Source organism: Triticum dicoccoides, chromosome 7A, assembly GCF_002162155.2.
Source record: "Triticum dicoccoides isolate Atlit2015 ecotype Zavitan chromosome 7A, WEW_v2.0, whole genome shotgun sequence".
Taxonomy (NCBI): Eukaryota; Viridiplantae; Streptophyta; class Magnoliopsida; order Poales; family Poaceae; genus Triticum; species Triticum dicoccoides.
In genome coordinates this window covers 32,130,378-32,137,584 of record NC_041392.1, presented here as the reverse complement: position 1 = coordinate 32,137,584, position 7,207 = coordinate 32,130,378, and positions in this window count along the sequence as shown.

The following is a 7,207-nucleotide window of genomic DNA, read 5'->3' as shown; positions in this document are numbered from 1 at the left end:
TACGTAGGATCACGTAGTGGGTTACGTAGATGTAGCATTTACGTAGATGTAGACTAGTAAATATGCTCGTGCGTTGCTATGGGCCATTGTCTGAACCATCCATAATGTAGTTCAAAGAAGTTGCACTCATGTCCTCTTTGGCAGAGCTTGCATCAGCTCGGCACTGCCCTCGAGTGGAGGGTTCTGGTTGTATAGGAATTCAGACATATGCTTATTTTCTTCTCAACTTTGAAACATACTCTTTGAGACTCCGGTTACTGCTACTCGTGAATGTTTCATCATTGTTACCTTTATACATAACTTATTGCGTGCTCTTAGTTTTTTTCCGTATCAAGTTTCAAATGGATCTTATCTTTCAAGCATGCATATTTTGAATTGACTACTATAATACATTAGAAATTAATAAGCCCCTATGACAAATGAAAATTAGCATATTTTCATCTCGTAAAATGAAGCTGCAGTTTTCTTGCAATACATAAGTGAATCCTCTAAATATGGGCATTTGTACAACTGATTTGTTTTCAAAGCATTTCCCTATTTGATACCACCTATCTTCTGTAAATTATTTAAAGATGTCCAAACAAAAAAATTTGAAGAATGATAATGAACAATTTAAGACAATCGCAAGTATGTACATATCTTAAATAAACGAAGATGAATACACCAATGCTTCTACCGATTCTCGTCCTACACAGCAAGAAATTACGAACAATATTTTCTTTCACACTGCATATTTGGACCAACCAAAGCATGAACAAGATTATGTTTATTCTATAGCTTTTTCACCCTTCTAGTAAATATACCCATGAGTTGCGAAGAGTTGATTTCATATTTTTAGGCAAACTTGGTTAGCACATACATCCAGTCAAATATGTAACAAGGCAGCGGATGCATTTCGAGAAAAAAAAATATGTGTAGTTTAAAAAACATAGTGAAGCACTGTAATTAAATAGGTGCCTGGGCGCGAAACGGGAATCAAAGTGTAATTCTTGCCGGAGTAATGAAGTCAGCCAGATTACTGATGCAGGAAGTTACATGGTATTTATATTGGTTTATACATTTTGGAAACGATATTCAACCAAATAATATGCCACATTCATCTATATGTGTGTATCATTTCCAAAATGGCAAAAGAAGGCCTCCGAAATGTCATTCAGCAGGATCACCTGCAGCTTTTGGTTTCTTTTGTTATACCTGAAAGTGCCAAATATATTGATTTTTCACTTTTGTTACATGTCAAATCTCTTTCAACAGAGGTCAGGTAAACTCTCCTCTTCTCCATTGAAAACGGTTATAACTTTTAGATGCTAATAACAGCCTTTTCAAGTGAACAGAGCATTCCATCAGAGTAAAAAAACTGACATAGTTACTCATTAATTGCAGGCCATTCAGATGATAATCGCCTTTACAAGTCCGAATTTCACAGAAGGTAAAAAACTCAAGTAATTAATAAGCAATAATATCCAATTGACCCTAATGTTTTACAACCAACAAATTATGAGGCACACTTTCCTGTGGCCTTTTCCAGAATAACGCACATGAACTTGTATCTAATAAAGCGGCACGCCTCTACATACATATCCGACAGTTATAATGTTCTAGAAAAGCTAACCTTGATTTATCTATGTGAGCTTGCAAGTGTAATTGTTAAGATCCTCCCTTCACATACACAGACATGTAAATCAGCCGAGGTGAGCATCTGTTTATTTCTACATTGAAAGCACCCTGAAAAAGATGATTTCGGCCAATACCATAACAGAACGAAGTGGATCTGACACGAAAGAGAAAAGCTTCACTTTATCGCTACTCCAAGAGCCTAGTTGAGGTGAGAGGCTGGATCCCAATGTTTGGAGAGAGGGGTTCGTGGCCTGGTAGACAATGACCACATATTGTGCTGGAAGAAGGCGGCGATCGAGGACAGTGGCACGAAGAAGACAACACTGATCCAAATGAAGATTCGAGGCTATATTCTTGGCGGGCACAGGAGGATTCGTACCGCACCGTGATCATTTATCTGACACATAAGACCTTGATAGATTGGTGTGGCGGATGCTAAAGTTTCACACCAGTATAGATTTTCACTCATGATTTACTTGGCCCCAATGAAGATCATTGAAAATTTGTACAATCTTGTCAAGTTTTACTTCTCCTGTTTGGATAGAGTGCTTCATCTCTTCGAATCTAGTGTGGTGTCATCCAAACTCTTATGTAGTCAAATCCTGGTAAAATTCATGTATGCAATTAGCCAAAAAAAGAGACGTTCATCAAACATGCATGCTTACATGCATCCAGTGCCTCCCATCAGCTTCTTGGTAGAACGCCGATGGAGTGTTGTGCCTGGACTCATCACGTGGACATGCATGCTTGCAGACTCTTCCAACGACTCTCTGCTGTTGGATGCTATCGGATTTGCACGATGACTCTCTGCTGTTGGATGCTATCGGATTTGCATGATGACTTGTCTGGCCTCACAACAACAACACCCCGAGTCATCCTCTTCTTCATCGCTCCTCATAGCAGGCGTGCACGACCTCATGGGGACCTCCCGGGGACAGCAAGTGTGCAGGACCTTCCCTGTGGCCAGCAAGCGTGATGGCAAACCTGACAAGGGACCCAAAAGTGATGCCCTTGCCCTTGTAATCCCAACGTATTCCTATCAGGGAATTTTTTGTGTGGAGACGGTATGCAAAGCCTCTTCCGACACCTGTCCCTGCTATGCATCGGAGGGAATCATGTTCTCCCATGCTCGTGGCTTCCTCGATCGGCTCGATGGGAGTAAATAGGATAAAACTACTACTTTACATGTTAGGGTTCCAAAAAACTATCGAATATTTTTTTCTCTGATAACTACCAAGTCAGAGGTCGGCTGTTTCAAAAAACTCTAATCGTCAAGTGCTTTACTATTGATCGTGATTATGACAGTTGGGACCCGCATGTAAAAAAACCGTTTGTGTGACCGTCAGTTTGACCGTTACCTTACATGTGGAGCCCACATGTCAGTGTCCCTTTGTTATTCTAATTAGAAAAATCTGTTCCTTTACGCATTTAGAGAAAACCCCTGTAGTTTTCTAAAAAAGCAATCGGGTCCCTAAATGTTTTTCGAAAAAGCAATCGGGCCCCTGGCAACTTGTGCGCCCAGAGGAAACGACGTCGGCGGCTCGCCGGCCGCCAGGTCGCTGGCAGGCGAAAGGAGGCGGCCGACTGCTGCAGCTGCTCATGGCCATGGCGCGCAGTCGGAGCCCTTGGCCATGGCGCGGCTGGTGGCGGCCCGTGCTCCTTGGCCCGTACCAGCGAGGCGCGAGGCGAGGCGGCCGACCGCTACCGCTGCTCGTGGCCATGGCGCGCGGTCGGAGCCTGCGCTGCTCCCGGCGCTCGCGGCTGGAGCCGCCGTGAAGTCCCAAGCGAGCGGCCTCTCTCTCTCCTCCCTCTTCCTGGGCGCGGCGGCCCGAGCCCGAGCCCCTGGCCATGACGCTCAGCTCGCGGCAGCGCGTGCTCTTGGGCGCGTCGGCCTGAACCCTCGCCATGGCGTGCGGCGGCCCTCTCCTTGCTCCTGCGCGGCTCCCGGCGCTCGCGGCTTGTGCCGGCCCTTGCTCGCCTTGCTCCTGGGCGCGGCCGCGTGGTGGAGGTGGTCGTCAGTGAGTGGTGGAGGTGCTGGAGCTTGGGCAAGGAGGAGAGAAGAGAGAGAGAGGAGAGAATGGAGGAAGAAGAAACATCTTACATGTGGATCCCACAATAAGTTAACGGTCAAATAAAACAGTCAACAAACGGATTGTTTAGGAGCGGGTCCGACCTGTCATAAACCGGTTTAAAATGTTAGCAACGAAGAATTTGGGTTTTTTGAAACAGCCGACCCCTGAATTGGTAGTTATTTGAGAAAAAAAATATCCAGTAGTTTTTTTAGAACCCTAACCTGTAAAGTAGTAGTTTTATGCTATTTACTCGCTCGATGGGGTGCCCCATCAGCTCTAGCTCACTGTAACTAAGGCAAGTGCGGACATGGCTGATCGCCGGAATTGCGAGACGACAAGAGCGTCAAGGCATAGCGCCTCGCGCCTGATTAGTGGCGGCGGCGGACCGGATTTTGTGGAGACCTCTACCAGTGAGTTTCAAGATCATTCTTGCTGGGATCCTCGTCCATCGCATGGATAATAACAATTAATGTTCTAGACCTTGACGGTGATAGGGCATCTTGACATGGATAAGAATCAATTAATTGAGGTTCTAGACCATGGCGTCAATGTACGACATGCTGTCGCCGGCGGGGGGCGGCTTTCGTCTAGCTTGTTGACGCATCGAACCCCTTGCTTCTCAATCGCTCCATCTCCATCTCGACTGTTGTGCCAAGGCAAGGCCACGACGTCCTCCTGTTCTTCCGCCACCGCCAGGCGCTACTCGTTGTTCTCGGAATTCCGGCGATCGATCATGGCCACGCGGCCTCGGTTGCACCTAAGCTAATCTAGACGCACAATCGCGAGACGGCGGAATGCGCCATCGAGCCGATCGAGGAAGCCATGGGCGTATAAGAGCCGGGTTCCATCCAACGCATCACAAGGATAGGTTCGCCAGATCAATGTGGGTACGCACGGGAGGGGCTTTGCATATGGCCGGTCTCCACACACCACAAATCATGCCCTCCTGAGATTGTTCCTCTCGCCGTCACCTCCTGCAGCACACGACGGCGCTCCCATGATTGGCGCTGCCGCCGCTAGCTATAGGTTCCTTCCTCTCCCTCGTACGTGTGGTTCTGGTTTTTATTACCAAAGAGTTGGATGTCCTGGCAGCTGGTTGAGGAGTCACTAATGGACATGATTGTGTTGGAAATATGAGCAATTTACCAAATGATTTTATTAACAGAAATATTAGATAAAGCATGACTAATATAATAGTGACAAAACAAGTCATGCGATTTGACAAAGAGAAGGTAAACAGCATCTTCATATATGAACTGTAACTGAACATATCTAGAGCAGAATTATAGCAAGTTGCATATATGAAATAGAGTCTACCATATCTAGGGAAAATACTAGAACAAGGAACTGTAGCAGGACCTCTAACAGAAAGAAGAAGAACACGTACGGGACAGCAGCAGCAGAAGCGCTGGACTTGGGGTCGGTGTCCTCGCCTGCCATGTCGTCGAGGAGGTCGTGGACGTCGGGAAAGGAGTCGTCGTTGGGGAAGTAGTCGTCGGAGTCCATGATGAAGAAGCCAGTAGTCGCGCGGAGTGCTCCCCAAAAACCTTATCACCCTTCTCCCGTACAGGACTCAAAAGGTGCGGTTCCGGAGGCCTACTGTCCCAATCTGCGATGCACGCCGCAAGACGGAATGGGGAAGAACGTAGCAGCATCGCAGTGGTCGGAACTTTGTAGCGAGAGGAAGATGAGTTTCTGTTGTGTCTCTCTGGAGAGGAGCGACCTCTCTTATATAGGCACAGGAGAAGGACGCGAAGAGGCTGCGGCGGGAGGTGAAGCAATGAAGGGAGACGAAGCGAACAGGCAGCGGCCGAAGAGGCGCGCCGTTCGAATTCAGTGTCCACTACAGAAAACGTTTCAACTCCCACGTGACCTTTCGTATACCCGTCGTGCGTGGCAAAAATTTAGACATCGGCTCATTCCCGCAACCCGCGGCACGTCGTGACGAGGCATGGCGTGGCGAGGCGGGCGGCGGAGGAGGAGCGCGCGTGGATGTCCCTCTTGTTCTCATGCTCATACATGTGGGGAAAGAACCTCCCTTATAAAGAGGTCCAACTCCCTCTAAACTAGCAATGTGAGACTAAACTTTGTTCCACCTCTTGCCTTGCACGAATGGGCTGCGTGGGCCTCTAGGATTTATTAGGAATTTCTGAAACTGCTATTGGGCTAGGCCCAAAATAGACAAAATTCCAGCAATCCCCCACCAGATCCCAGAGGCACACAAAATTTGCCTTTGGTTCCAAAACACTATTTTATATACCAGTACTACAGTGGAGACTGTTAAGTTGAACTTCCACCTAGAACTCTATGCTACACTAGTAAGCAACTTGAACAGTGGACTGGGCCTTGAACTGCAAGTTTTCTGCGAATCTAGCTTCACATAAAGCCTTGACCGATATGTGGCTACGGTGGGTCTTCCCGGCGGGTGGAGCTTATGCGTCATACTCCGAGACCTTTCATGAGTTTACTAGAGAGAACCATATTCTCATAGATAGCGACGTTTAACAATCAGACTCATATAGGTGTGTTCTTCAAAAGATGTTCTGCAGGACGACATCTCCGCTTTAATGAGCCACTTAGAACACATTAAGATATACATCAACCTGCCATGCAGATTAGGAGAGTATTGCATCTTCATGGAGTGGCATTGTTGATAGTAAGGATACTCTCCTCTCAGTTGACCAACAGCTTGTCTTCCACATCTAATTCACGGGATCTCCAATCACAAAGAATAGGTTACCACTGTGAACAACTCATATTATGGGTCTCATACCCATCTCCCTCGATGCATTATCTATCACATTACGTGATAGACCCTTAGTAAAAGGATCTGCCAGATTCTTAGACATTTGGATAGAATCCAATGCAATAACTCCGGAGTTTCTCATTTTCCTGACAGACTTTAACCTTATCTGGACGTGTCTTGATGACTTCATGTTATCCTTTGAGTTGCTAACTTTCGTGATCACAGTTTGATTGCCGCAGTTCATAAGGATACCCAGTACAGGTTTCGCAACAACCAGAAAGTCATTCAAGAGCCGGCGAAGCCAATCTGCTTCGACCGTAGCTGTATCTAGTGCTGTGTGTTCCGCTTCCATTGTTGACCTCGTTAAGATGGTCTGTTTGCAAGACTTCCAAGAAACAGCGCCAGCTCCATGAGTGAATACATATCCGCTCGTGGCCTTTATCTCATCAGCATTTGAGATCCAGTTTGAGTCACTATACCCTTCAAGCACCTTTGGGTGCCCGGTGTAGTGAATTCCATAATTCGCAGTGCCTTTCAAATAACACAAAACTCTTTCTAGAGATTTCCAATGCACATCTCCTGGTTTTGAGACAAACCGACTCAATTTGCTAACAGCAAAAGAGATGTCAGGTCTTGTAGCACTGGCTAAGTACATAAGCGAGCCAATAATCTGAGAATATTTCAATTGATCTCTAGCAATTCTTCGATTCTTTCGAAGTAACACACTCGCATCATATGGTGTTGGAGAGGGCTTGCAGTCACTATAGCCAAA